Raw genomic sequence first — 14,703 nt, forward strand, 5'->3', positions numbered from 1 at the left:
TATACAATATGTTCCCATTTCTCTTCCCTCTTGCATCTCCCTCCCTCCCACCCTCCCCATCCCACCCCTCTAGGTGGTCACAAAGCACCGAGCTGATCTCCCTGTGCTATGCGGCTGCTTCCCACTAGCTATCTATTTTACATTCAAACACTTTTCTTAATGGAATGACCATTGTAGTACAACAAGGAAGAAATTATTTTTCAAACTGCTATGGAAGTATTAAGAAAGGTATTGACTTCAGGGGATAGTTGATATGAAAGGATAAGAGTCAGTGGATGACTGAGTGTTTTTTCATCAAACTATACTCTCTTTTGATAATGAATGAAGCACATCTCAATCTTTCTCAGGTGTGGATGCATTCATTCTTTAATTTTGCATACTATAAACATTGGCTGTGACCCACACGTGCTCTGTGGGCTGCTGGGAATACAATGGTGAACCAGATATAGTCACTGACCCTAAGAGACTAAGAATGAAGATGGATAGTGAGGTGGATATTAGTGAGAATAACTTCTGGGGGTATGATTCTGAAGTTACTTCTTGGGAGAAGTTCAAAAATTATTTAACAGTGTTCACATAGCTGAATTAACTGTGGAGAATTCCAAAGGATAATTAGGAAAAACAATGCCTATTTAAATGCACATGGTCTCTTATGCTTGCTGTTTGACTTTATTAAGAATGCTTATCTTTCTTATTTTCCTAACTTCCAAACATAAATTGGCTTGTTTTGGGAAAACCCTTTGATATTCCTTAACATTTTTCTATAGTTTGAACTCAGTTTGTAATCTTGATCTTGCTTTTGAAGTATTTAAAAAGTAAGTCTTAGAATCTCTTTTTAAAAAGCAATTTGAGTTTTATTGATCTGAGATTAGAATGCACAGTCACTTAAATGAATTTTGGTAATAAATGTTTCAAAATTAGATGGCTTGAGAGTTATTAAAGGCAAAAATTGAGTTCTAGAATAAATCTGTTGTGAGATTAAAGAAGGCAATTGTAATATTTTGGCTTTGTATGTTTGGTGAGAATGCACTTTTTTGTGTTGTTCTTTTACCTTGCTCACTTTTGTACAAAAATAAAAGCATTTTGAGGTTTTATTCCTTCAACACACACTTATGGAAAATAATTCCTCCCTTTAGCTTGTGTTCTATGAGAGAAGCGAGACATGCAAAGGAATAACTTGTGTACAGCATTTTACCAGCAAGTATAATGGTTAAATGGGGGGAACTCTAGTGTCTTTAAGTCCCAGGTTAGAGTATTAATCTGCCAACCCATGTAACCTTGATCATTTATTTAACTTCTCACTTCATTTATCTTTAAACTGTGTGTTTTACTGGTAAATACTTCATGAGGTGTTTAGGAGAATTAAATGGTTCGTAAAAGTGTTTAGCCTAATACCTGGTACTCTAAAGTGCTCAGAGGATGCTAGGATTACGATATCATCAGTGTACACCGTTAGATTTCACAGGAGGGAGTGGCCAACTGTACTGGAAATGTGGCTTTAAGAAATAGTTCATAAAAGGAGGAGACAACGTTTAATGTCCTGAATCTTTTAGACAGTGATTGTCACAGTTTTTAGGAAAAAATATTCATGAAACTGCTTGATGTTGCTATTAAACATTCTTTTAGGAGATTCTGAAATATGAAACTGTCCAGTAAACCATCTCTGATTTGCTTTTCTGTAGGTGATTACAGCACTCTTCCTGCAGTAACCTCTGTCTAGGTGCACTATATTCCTAAGGTACAAGCGATTCCTCATGAATGGTAAGCTAAGGACACAGCCCTTGACCTTCCTTGGAGGAAGACTTACAAACAGGGAGAAAGAGGGGCAAGGAGATGGAGACATCTTACTGATGGCAAGGGAGAAAGTTTATAGAGTGTGCAGGATGCTGGCCTGTTTGACCTCAGATCCATTCCCTGCCATTTCCCTGTTTTGATCTGACCACTGCAAACTACATTTCTCAGGCTTCCTTGTATGCTTTCCAGTTGGGCTTTCCATGGGGAAGCACTGGTGAAGATCAATATCAACATGTATTAGTCTTAAGAGTCTTAATTTATCGCTATCACAGGTGATGGAATGGTACAATCTGATGAGTATTATTTATAGTATATAGATACTTTCAAAGCAATTAGGGAAACAGGATGATGCTACTTGTAGTATCCTAGTAGCTGGAATATTACTAAGGCTGCTTTCACATAGCTGAATGCCTTGCACAACTTATTTCACAGCACTCTTCTCCTTTCCCTCTTTTATAAAATGAGGGGCAAGAGGATATCTTGTTGCTTTGTATTCCCTTAGTGCTTAGCATAGTGCTTCAGAAAGAAGAGGATATCAATATTTTTGTTAAAGAGAAGTCAGAACCATTCATCTGTACATGTACTGGTCTTTTACTTTCTTTCTTTTACCTGTTTCTTTCTTCACAAGGCAGGAGAGAAGAAGAAATGTAAGAGTGAATATGAACTGATTGTGTAGTAGGGAAGGAAAAACTCAACCTATTTGCTGGGTTTCTTATTTTTATTTCATTCAAATACATGTCATTACTACTTTTCTTATAACTGCTGTAGTAGCCCCATGGATAATTCATCCTTGGTGGTAACTTTATCTATTCCATTTACCCTTCCAGTGTCTAGACCCCCAAATGCTGATTTATACTTTTGCCTCCTCCATCCCTGTCTCACGCTCTACTCTCACCAGTTTCCTTTTTTTACCTTTAAACACTCCATATGATTTCATTTTTCTTTGATTTTGCCTAGGCAGGTCCCTCATCTTCCTCAGATGCCATCTCCTTCGTGATCTTTCTCAAATGTTCCATCACAAGAATTAGTTGTTTTTTTGTTTGTATCTTTTTAAGAACTCATCACACTGAATTGCAATGTGTGATGCTCTAGATTTGTGAGCATCTTGAGAGTACGGGCCATTTTTACTAATCTTTTTATCTTCAAACCTGGCACTTTTTAAAATATTTAATAAATGAATATTGAATTACTAGTTCATTCTATCTTGTCTTATATTTAATAATTTATATTTCTACCTCATTTACTAGATTGTGAGTTCTTTGAGGGAGGGATACCAGGAAAACTGTCACTTTCACTTAATTCTGTTCTGGATTCTGGATTTTCACTACACCCCTGGTAATATATTACTTGGCAGTATTAGGAGTTCAGCAAACTTTGATTGAATTTATAAAAACTGGGGAGCTTAATCCTGGAAGAAAGTTAAGAAAATAGTCCAGTGTGAAATAATATAAAATATTTATATGTAGGTTTCTGCCCCCAGTTCCTGGCACAGAGCTCCTAAAAATCCTTGTAATTTCCTATGTGATAAGGTCACTAGGAACATGTTTTGCTCTTAATGTTTGGTCTTTGACTCTGGTTCCTGACACAGAGTTTCTTAACCCCTTGGAATTTTCTGGGTGATAGGAATGTCTTTTGTTCTAATGAAGTGATGGTTGGTAGGCTCTTGGATGGGGGCTGGTCATCAGAAATATCAAGCCATGATTGGAAGCTTGGAACTTTCAGCCCCACTACCCATCCTCAAGGAAGGGGAGAATGGCTGAAGACTGAGTTAATGACCAGTCATGCCTACATGATGAAGCCAAAGTATGCAATTTGTGGAGCTTCCAGGTTGGTGAACACATCCAAGTGCCGGGAGGATGTTGTATCCCCATTCCATGGATACAGCCTCTCCCGTGTTCAGGACAATTCTGGACCTTGTCCTATGTATCTCTTTAGCTGGCTGTTCATCCATATCCTTTATAATATCCTTTATTATATAATAAACCAGTAAGTGTAAGTAAGTATTTCCCCAAGTTCTTTGAGCAATTCTGGCAAATGATCAGACTTGAGGAGGGGGTCATGGGAACCCTGATTTAGAGCTGGTCAGTCAGAATTGCAGGTGACAACCTGGTGCTTGGGCTTAGCATCTGAAATAGGAGGAGACGTGGGTGACTGAACCTTCTTATACTAACTCCAGGTAGATAGTGTCAGAACTGAATTGTAGGACAATTCAGCTATTGTTGTAGGACACACAGCTATTGTTGGAAAATTGGTTGATGTGGGGGGGAAAACCCACACATTTGGTGTCAGGAGTACTGTGAGTGTGACAGTCAAGGAAAACAGGGAGTGTTTTTCTAAGACATCAGTACATTGTTCAGCCCTTGGAGATCAAAACTATTTTCAAGCAGATGCTTCAGAAAGACAATAAGTCACAGAACTATACTGGCCAATGATGGTTTCCACTTTATAAACAGAATAATATGGAGATATACAAAATAAAATGAGAGCTGCTATTTCTATCATCTTAAGACCAGATAACATTGTGACATTTACTTTTACGTTATTAATCATTTTAGCACCACTTAGACATGTATATATAACATAATTCTCAATTATGGACCTTAAGGAAAAGCTTGCAGAAGCATCCATATTCCTTGACTATATATGTGTACAACTTTATCCTTACGGGGAATTGTATCAGTTGAGATTCTTGAAGAAAACAGGTTGCACATTTGATCTGGGCAATTTAAGCAGAGTTTAACAAAGAGAGTGCTTACAAACTTGTGACCAGAGTTAAAGAAACCAACAAGGGAGAGTGCAGGACCCTAGACCTAGCAACTGAGTGAGCTGTTACCAAGGAGGTGAAGTGGTTACAGAATATGGAGAGAGAGCTATATGGGAAACACCTGTTGAAAGGAACAATGGGCTTTGGTGGAGCCTTAGCTAACTCATGCTATGTAGCAGGCAGTGAGCCAAGAAGGAGATATCTTGGTCTCACTCTCCCTTTGCCCTCTGATCTGCCAGCATCTCCCATTGGGAGCCAAAAGACATGAAGTCTATAGATTGCCAGGTATCCCAGGAACATAGAGACAAGAGAGCAGAGGGCAAATATGAGATAGCTAGTGTTGGTACTGATTCTGGGGACTAGATCCTAGAAGAGTGTTGTTAGCTATATATTTTCCTTTGTTCCCAGAATAAGGACAAGTGTTTGAGTGGGAACATAAGATAGCTTTTTCCTTGGATGACTCGGGTACTAATAATCACAGGATTCTCACAGATCCTAGTCTCTTGATGAGTCATAACTGGATATGAAGTTAATCTCCCAATTTTTTAAGGAGACCCTAGTCATTATAGAAATGCACTCACGGTCTTCAAAATATCAACTGTCACCAACTAATTAGAGTTAGCTCATATAATGCAGCTCATTTTCGGCTTCTGATTTATAATTTCAGTGAGCAATCAGAAAAGAACTAGAGTAATCAGGAGATGGAACTAGAGGTAGACCTTGAAGACTGCCTCTATCCTTGTGGTTCAGAAGCGTGTGTGCTAGCTTTTCCACATAGTTTTCCAATGCCACTAACTGATCTGTATGAGGGTTTGGAGAATTAGACCAGTTACATCACACCTTTGCTTTCTCTTTTTAACTCCAACTCTGTAGCTTATTCTGAGAGAATTTATTTTCTATCCCTTTAATCATCTTCCCTGCTCTTCTTTGGACCATTTCCAATTTCTCCACATTCTTTCAAATATAGCTTAACTATTACAAAGGGCTATTCTGCAAAACCGTTAACTATTACAAAGGGCTATTCTGCAAAATCGTTACTTAAAGGAAGATTGTTAAAGCATTTAAAAGTTTAAAAATGGCTACATAAATGTTAAAAAATGAAATGTTCCTGTCTAATAATGCTGATAGTGGAACTGTAGTAAATTAAATTACATCAGGTCAGAGCAAAAACCTTGAATGAGAGTCAAGCATATCAGGACCTGAGAAAGAAACCCTTTGTTAAGAGAAAGAGCCAAAAATAAAACTAAGGAGAGAGAACTTTTCCTAGTATCAGTCACTAAAAATTCTCTTTTAAGATAAGGATCTAACTCTTTGGTTCAGAAAGTTGAGACACTAAAGTGAACACAAATCTCAAAGGAGCCTAGATCCAGATACTTTGTTTTAATAGGAAAAAAAAAAAAAAAGGGAAAAGTCACAAGATTCTACATGGAATAGGTTTGTTACTGTTTTATTGGAAGAAGGAAAGCTAACAAGTTTTCCAAATATTTTATATTGCAAGCAGTGTCCTAGCTGCTTTACATACTTTATTCCATTTTTAAAATCAGTGATAAGAGGTAGAGTATTTTTATCCCATTTTTATTGATTAAGATACTGACTTAGATATGATTCTAACTTGGCTTAATCCTAAAGCCTGTTTTCTACTACATGATGCTATAGGTAATTTTCTAGCAAAAAATTATGTGCCAGGGAAGTTCTATATTTTAATGTATAGAAAGTTTTTGTTTGTTTTATAGGTCAAATTTTTGACAATCCATCTGTGACTTTGTGAGTTTACAATGCTCAACATTACTAAAGAAAATAATCTTCAAAAATCATTTCTTTATCTGTTGAGTCAATGGCATTAAATACATATCTGCAGAGAAATAGAGAGGTTGCTTTCTAATGAAAAAGGCTTGAGGAATTTCTGATGCATAACGAATGGGAAGATATGATAGAGGGTATAAAAATTCTAATTTTGCATAAGCAAGTTGATAAAATTTAGTTAATAGTGGACGTACACATTAGGTAGATCTTATCCCAATTTTATCCTCAAACGTAATTAAATCTGCTTGTAATATTTCCAACACAGGTAGCCTGACATAAAGAGCATCTCATTCCTGGGTTTGGACAAACAGCTCCCTGCCTCACTTGTTTGGAAGTTATTCTTCCCATATTTATTTATCCCTTGGCAAATTCTGAAGTAAACCAAGATCTTTACCTTCTTCCCAAGCAAAGCTTTGAAACACTTAGAACACTAACTTAGATCACTGCTCTCCCAATATATATGCCTTAAATATGTCCAATATATATTTCAAGTCCTTTAGTTTGATCCTGTTCCCCTTTCTACCCCACAAATTAGACATTATTACTATTTTTACATGGTCACATAAGTTTGGATTTACCCATGTACTTATCAAATCTTTGCACTGTCTTGTATTCAAGATGTCGTATTTAGAATTATTTTCTTTCTGCATGAATACCCTTTAGAATTTCTTGTAGTGAGGTCTGTTTTTAATACAGTCATTTAGTTTTGTTTGTGTGAAAACGTCTTCATTTCTCCATTCTAAAAAAATAATTTAGTTTGGCATAGAATTCCAGCTGGAATTCTTTTAGTATTTTCTCTTAACACTTTGAAGATTTTTTTCCCACTAACTACCAGCTTCTATTGCTAATTTTGAAAAGTCAAGATAACTTAAGTAGAGCCACTGCGGTGGATGTTGGACCTGGGCTGGTGGGATACCAGGAGGCAGGCTGTCAGTTTCCTATGCCTAAAGGGCACCAGGAGAAACATCTGCAATGTACTTTCCTTGGAATTTCATAGCCTTATGGGTTTAGAGAACTCCATTCACCTGCGCACCTTTTCTTTCACTCAATCGAGGGCACACCCGTTGTTCAGTATCCTTGCACTGAGCCCCTGTAATGTTAGTTCCCTGGTTCTTTTCCAGCCCAAGGCAGAGAAAATCCCATCCCAAGCCTTTCTGTAGGAATACCAGAGAGCCTGAGGCTCTATTGCATTCTCCATGCCCAAACTACCTACTGGCGCCAGACACTCAGGAGAGTTTAAATGTTCAGAGAGGCTGTTTACAATTCAAGCTGCCAGTATTCTAAAATCCTAGAATCCAGTACTGTTTAGAAGAATTGGAGGAAGACTTCAGGAAGGCCTTATGATTTGTGGAACTTCTTGTCAGCAGATAGGTGTTAATTCAGATCAAATATCAAATTCCTTCAGAGTGCTATTTCAGTGAACATGTCCCTCATTTCCAAATGGAACACATGGTTGTTGTTTTGTGTTGTGTGTGTGTGAGACTTTATTCTACAGAAGGATATTTTATGTTTCTGAGGTTTTATTGTACTTGCATATAAAACCTTTCAATGCTTTTCTTTAAGATAATGTAAAAATTATATTAATATCTATAAAATATTTGCTCAGGGGCAGTGTAAAAATGAGCTTTATGGTCATTCAGAACCAGCTCTTTATGTTGAATCTGTCTTTTATCAGTTGAGTGACATTAGGCAAATCTCATTTACTACATATCCTTATTTGTAAAATGGAAATAACAATAAACTACCTTTTGTGAGTATTAAAAGAACAGACTGCCGGTTTCTAGTTCTGCTTGTAAGGAGCTTGGAAGTCACCATTTTGTCCTAACAACAAATGAAAAAGCTGACTGACTAAAAAATCAACAATTCTTCTTTTATCTGTTGGAGAGGTGAGCACACAGGGCTAACCATGGCCCTCAAGATTGGAGACACAGATAAGAGAATACTGGGGATCCCAGCCCACCTGAGCAGAAACTTCTAAAGAACTAGTACAGGGATAGGAAAACCAGAACTGTAATTGACAAATTGCTGAAGGCTTAGTGTTGAGAAGTCTGAGAGTTAAAAACTCCAAGGGGATGCAATATGAGGGGGACCCCTATATTTTTGTGAGAAAATCAGGTTTTCATAGTAAATATCAGAGAAAAATCCCCTCATGCTTCTAGCAGAGGGAGGGAAAAAGGAACCATTTTGAAATGAAATATGCCAGACCACTATTTTCTTCTTAACAAGGCCTACCCTTAGGGGAAGTTAGTTACCTAGAGCCTAACCTGCTGGGGTATTACCAGAGCCTAACTGACCTGGGACAAGGGAAATACCCAAGTCCAGCCCACTCCAGCCATCCTCTTCGACCTAAGTGGGGGAGGAAAACAATGACAAAAACACCTGTGAAATTCACAGTGCAGAGGAGCAGGTTCACTAAAGGGCTGAGACCTGATCATAGGACTATAGAATGCTTTACCTCCTATGCCTCAGCACCACATTATGAAAAGTATATTTACAGTAGTTCCTTTTACCCAGTACACCATGTCTTGCTATCAAGAAAAAATTACATGGAGACCAAAAGACAAAAAACACAATTTGAAGAGACAGAGCAAGCATCAGAACCAGACATGGCAGGGGTGTTGGAATGATCAGACCAAGAATGTAAAACAACTATGATTACTATGCTAAGGGCTTTCATGGATAAAGCAGACAGCATGCAAGAACAGATGGACAATGTAAGCAGAGAGATGCAAATCCTAAGTAAAATCTAAAAAGAAATGCTACAGATCAAGAACACTGTAACAGAAGTGAAGGGTACCGTTGATGATCTAATTGGTAGAGTGGACACAACTGAGGAAAGAATCTCTGTGCTCAAGGATATCTCAACAGAAACCACCAAAACCTTACCTAGAGAGGAACCAAAACAGAAATTACTTCTGACTTATCTTCAGAAACCATGCAAGCAAGAAGAAAAAGGAGTGAAGTACTTAAAGTGCTGAGAGAAAATAACCACTGACCCAGAATTCTGTACACTGTAAAATCATCCTTTAAAAATGCAGGAGAAATACTTTCCCAGACAAACAAAAATTGGTGGAATTTGTTGCTGACAGGGTTGCCTTGCAAAAATGTTAAAAGAAGTTCTTTAGAGAGGAGGAAAATAATATAGGTTAGTAACTTGGATCTGTATAAAGAAAGGAAGGACATTGAGTAATATTTCATTCATTCCTCCATTGGTGGGCACTTAGGTTGTTTCCATATCTTTGCCATTATGAATAATGCTATAATAAACACGGGTGTGCATAAGGAAGAACATCTCTTTGAGATCCTGTTTTCATTTCCTTGAGGTATATACCCAGAAGTGGAATTGGTGGATCATATGGTAGATATATGTTTAATTTTTTGAGGCATCTCCATATTGTTTTCCATAGTAATTGAACCAATTTACATTTCCATCAGCAGTGTACAAGTGTTCCCTTTTCTCAACATCTTTGTCAACACTTGTTATCTCTTGTTTATGTGAGGATAGCCATTCTAACAAGTGTGAGATGATAATTGCATTGTGGTTTTGATTTGTATTTCTCTGATTATTACTGATGATGAGCATCTTTTCAAGTACCTGTTGACTGCTTGGATGTCTCCTTTGGAAAAATTTGTCTATTTGGTTCTTCTGCCCATTTTTAAATTGAATTTTTTTCTTTGTTATTGAGTTGTTTGTGTTCTTTATATGTTTGGGATATTATTCCCTTATCTGATATATGGCTTGCAAAAATGTTCTCCCCTTCTGTGGTTTGGCTTTCTGGTTTATTGATGGTTCCCTTTGCTGTACAGAAGCTTTTAAGTTTGATGCAGTCCCATTTGTTGATTTGTCGTTTTTACTTTTGGTGTCATATCCAAAAAATCACTGCCAAGACTAATATCGATGAGCTTCTTCCTTAGATTTTTTTCAAGGAGTTTTATGATATCAGATCTTATGTTTAAGTCTTTCATTCATTTTGAATTAATTTTTGTGAGTGGTATAAGTAGGGGTACAATTTCATTGTTCAGCATGTGTTTATCCAGTTTTCCCAACCTCACTGTTGAAGACACTATGCTTTCCCCACTGGGTGTTCTTGCCTCTCTAGTCAAATACTGGTTGACTGTATATATGGGGGTTTAATTCTGAGTTTTCTATGCTCTTCCATTGGTTTATTTTTGTGCCAGTTCCATACTGTTTTTATTACTATAGTTTTGTAGTATAGTTTGAAATCAAGAGTGTGATATTTCTAGCTTTGTTCTTTTTCCTCAGGATTGCTTTGGCTATTCAGGTATTTTGTGGTTCCATAAAAATTTTAGGATTTTTTTTCTATTTCTGTGAAGAGTGACATTGGAGTTTTATGAAGCTTGTCTTGAATCTATAGATGGTTTTAGGAGTATGGACATTTTAACAATATTAATACTTTTGATCCAAGAACACAGGATGTTTTTCCATTTTTTTGTGTTTCCTTTGATTTCTTTCAGCAGTCTTGTAGTTTTTGTTAACTTCCTTAGTTAAAATTATTTCTAGGTATTTTATTGTTTTTGATGCTATTGTGATGGGATAGTTTTCTTTATTTCTTTTTCAGATGTTTCATCATTAGTGTATAGAAATGCAACTGATTTCTGTATGATAATTTTGTAATCTGCAAGTTTACTGAAATTGTTGATTAGTTCCAATAGTTTTTTGGTTTAGTCTTTGGGATTTTCTATATACAGAATCACATCACCTGCAAATAGTGACAATTTTACTTCTTCCTTTCAGATTTGTATGCCTTTTATTCCTTTGTCTTGCCTACTTGCTCTAACTAGGATTTCCAGTACTATATTGAATAAATGTGGTGAGAGTGGACATCCTTGTCTTATTCCTGATCTTACATGGAAATTTTTTGATTTTTCTCTATTGTGTATAATGTTTGTGGTTTTGTTACATATGGCCTTTATTAGGTTGAGGTATATTCCTTCTATACCTAATCTATCCAGGGTTTTTATCATGAAAGTATGGTATATTTTGTGAAATGCTTTTTCTGCATCTATTGAGATATAATCATGTGACTTTTATCTTTCATTTTATTAATGTGATGTATTACAATATATTGATTTGCATATGTTGAACCATTCTTGTGTCTGAGGATCAATTCCACTGGTCATGATGAAAAATCATTTTCATGTGTTCTTGAATTTGGTTTACTAATATTTTGTTGAGAATTTTTGCATTTTTATTCATCAGGGATATTGTTCTATACTTTTCTTGTGGTGTTCTTTTCTGGCTTTACTGTTGGCATAATGCTAGCCTCATAGAATGAGCTTGGAAGTGTTCCTTTCTCCTCTATTTTTTGGAAGAGTTTGAGAAGGATTGTTGTTAATTCTTTAAATGTTTGGTAGAATTCACCAGTGAATCTCCCTGCTTCTGGGGTTTTCTGTGTTGGGAGGTTTTTGATTACTGATTCAATCTCTTTACCCATTATTTGTTCAGATTTTCTATTTCTTTCTGTTTCAGTTGTGTATTTTGAGGAATTTATAAGCTTATTCTAGGTCATCTAATTTGTTGGCATATAATGATTCTATGTATTTCTGTAGTATCACTTATAATTACTCCTCTTCCACTTCTAATTTTATTTACTTGAGTCTTGTCTTTTTTTTCCTTAGGCACTCTGGCTAAAGAGTTGTTGATTTTGTTTATTCTTTGAAAGAACAAGCTCAGTTTCATCAATCTTTTCTATTATTTTTATGGTCTCTATTTCATTGATTTCTGCTCTAATCTTTATGGTTTCCTTCCTTTTGTAATTTTGGGCTTGGTTTGTTCTTTTTTCAGTTCCTTGAGGTGTAAAGTTAGGTTGTTTACTTGAGATATTTCTAATTTCTTAATGTATGCATTCATCACTCTAAACTTTCCTCTCAGAACTGATTTTGCTGTACCCTGTTAAGTTTTGATATATTTCCATTTTCATTTATTTCAAGATAAATTTTTATTTCTCCTTTGATCTTGTTTGATCCATTGGTTGTTCAGAAGTGTGTTGTGTAGTTTCCACATATTTGTAGATTTTCTAGCTTTCCTATTGTTGATGTCTAGTTTCATACCATGGTCAGGAAAGACAGTTGGTATGATTTTAGTCTTCTTAAATTTGCTAAGATTTCTTTTGTTTCCTATTGTATGATCTATTCTTAAGAATGTTCCATTGCACTTGAGAAAAATGTGTATTCTGGTGTTGTTTGACAGCATGTTCTATATATACCTGTGAAATCCATTTGGTCTAAAGTATGGTTCAAATCCAAAGTTTCCTCGCTGATTTTCTGTGTGGATGATCTGTCCATTGCTGAAAGTGGGGTATTGGAGTCCTCCACTACTGTTGTATTGTTGTCTATTTTTCCCTTTAGACTTCTTAGTATTTCCTTATTATATTTCAGTGCTCTGATGTTGGGTCCATATATATTTACAATTGTTATATCTTCTTGATGTATTGACCCCTTTATCATTATCTAATGACCTTCTTTGTCTCTTGTTACCATTTTTGGTTTGAAGTTTATTTTGTCTGATGTAAGTATGGCTATCCCCACTTTCTTTTGGTTTCTACTTGCGTGGAATATTATCTTCCATCCTTTCACTTTGAGCCTACGTGTGTCTTTAGAGCTGAAATGAGTCTCTGTAGGCAGCATACAGTTGGGTCTTTTTTAAAAAAAATCTATCCAGCCACTCTGTGCTTTTTGACTGGTGAACTCATTCAGTTTGCATTTAGAGTGATTATTGATATGTAAGGACTTACTATTGTCATCTTATCATTTGCCTTCTGGTGGTTTTGTATCTCCGTTGTTTCTTTTTCCCTCTGTTTCTGTCTACCTTTGTAAATTGGTGATTTTCCGAGGTGATATGCTCAGTATTCTCTCAGCTGTGGAATGTCTTTTGGTTCTTTTTTTTTCTTTTTGTAATTTCAATCTCTTTTGTGAAGAACTCCTTCTACTCATTAATTTTATTCCTGAGTTCAATGAATTGCCTTTCTGAGTTTTCTTGCAGCTTGTTGAATTTTTTTCTTTTGTAATAGGTATTTTTAATTCTTTATCAGTTAGGTCACAATATTCCATGCCTTTGAGTTTGGTTGCTGGGTGTCCTGGTGCAAAGTGCAGAGGCACTTTTCTTCTGTTATAAATGTCCAATTAGTTGTAAGTCAAAGGGGGGAGAAAAAAGAAATGACTTAAGCCATCATGATGCTGATGTCACTCCTCAATAATCACTTTGAAGGTCAGTGGTCTAAATGCACTAGTTAAAAGACAGAGACTGTCAGAGTGGATTAAAAAACAAGACCCAATGATATGTTGCCTAGAAGAAACTCACTTTAAATATAAATACAGACATAGAGTAAAAGTTAATGAATGGAGAAACATACAGTTATCCCCTGCTTTCTGAAAGTGCTTACATCACTTCGCTTTTATGAAAGACCTACATTAGTATGGTGATAGCTTTTTTTGTAAAAGTGAATATCCTCTCTGGATTTCTTTCAGTTAGCAAAAAACAGGTACTAACGTAGGTTTTTTTGTAAAAGTGAAGTGGCAAACTTTCAGAAAGCAGAGGATACTCTCCGCTATAAGTAAATTTGGCTTAGGAAAGATTTCACAGGAATGCTCTATTTTAGAATAGAGGGGGAACCTGTACTATGCTAAAACTAATCAAAAGAAAACAGGATTTGTTATTTTAATTTCAGACATAGTAGATTTCAAATAAGGGAAGTTATCAGGGATAAAGAGCATTGCATAATGATAAAGTGGGCAATTCTCCAAAAATACAAAACAATCCTTAACAGGTATGCACCTATCGACAGAGTGCCAAACCACACGAGGCACAAACTGATAGAACTTCAAAGAGAAATAGATGAATCCACTATTACTTGGAGACTTCAACACCCCTGTATCAAAAATGGACATACCAAGCAGGCAGAATATCAGTAAGGACATAGCTGAATTCAACAAAATCAGCAATCACCTGGATATAATGGGCATCTATAGACTACTTTATCCAACAGCATAATACACATTCTTCTCAAGCTCACACAGAATATTCACCAAGATTCATCACATTTTAGGCCACAAAACATACTTTAACAAATTTTAAAAAGTGGAAATTGTAAAATTTCTACTTTCAGACCACAATGGAATTAAATCAGAACAGGAAGATAACTGGAAAATCTCAAAACATATGGAGATTAAACAACACATTTCCAAATAATACATGTATTAAAGACGAAATCTTAAAAGAAATTTAAAAAAATTTGAACTAAACAAAAACACAACTTGTCAAAATTTGTGAGATGCAGTGAAAGCAATGATTGGAGGGAAATGTATAGTATTTAATGCATGTA

At 35.9% G+C, this 14,703-nt stretch overlaps 1 long non-coding RNA gene across 1 annotated transcript; it reads left to right on the plus strand.

Annotated features, from left to right (window-relative positions):
- The first annotated feature begins 2,350 nt into the window (after positions 1-2,350).
- LOC309606192 lies at positions 2,351-14,327 on the plus strand. The gene is made up of 2 exons (XR_014231693.1): positions 2,351-8,463; positions 8,769-14,327. It is a non-coding gene; the product is annotated as an uncharacterized lncRNA (long non-coding RNA).
- Positions 14,328-14,703: the final 376 nt, after the last annotated feature.

Source organism: Balaenoptera borealis (assembly GCF_965194805.1).
Source record: "Balaenoptera borealis genome assembly, chromosome: 11".
Classification (NCBI taxonomy): domain Eukaryota; kingdom Metazoa; phylum Chordata; class Mammalia; order Artiodactyla; family Balaenopteridae; genus Balaenoptera; species Balaenoptera borealis.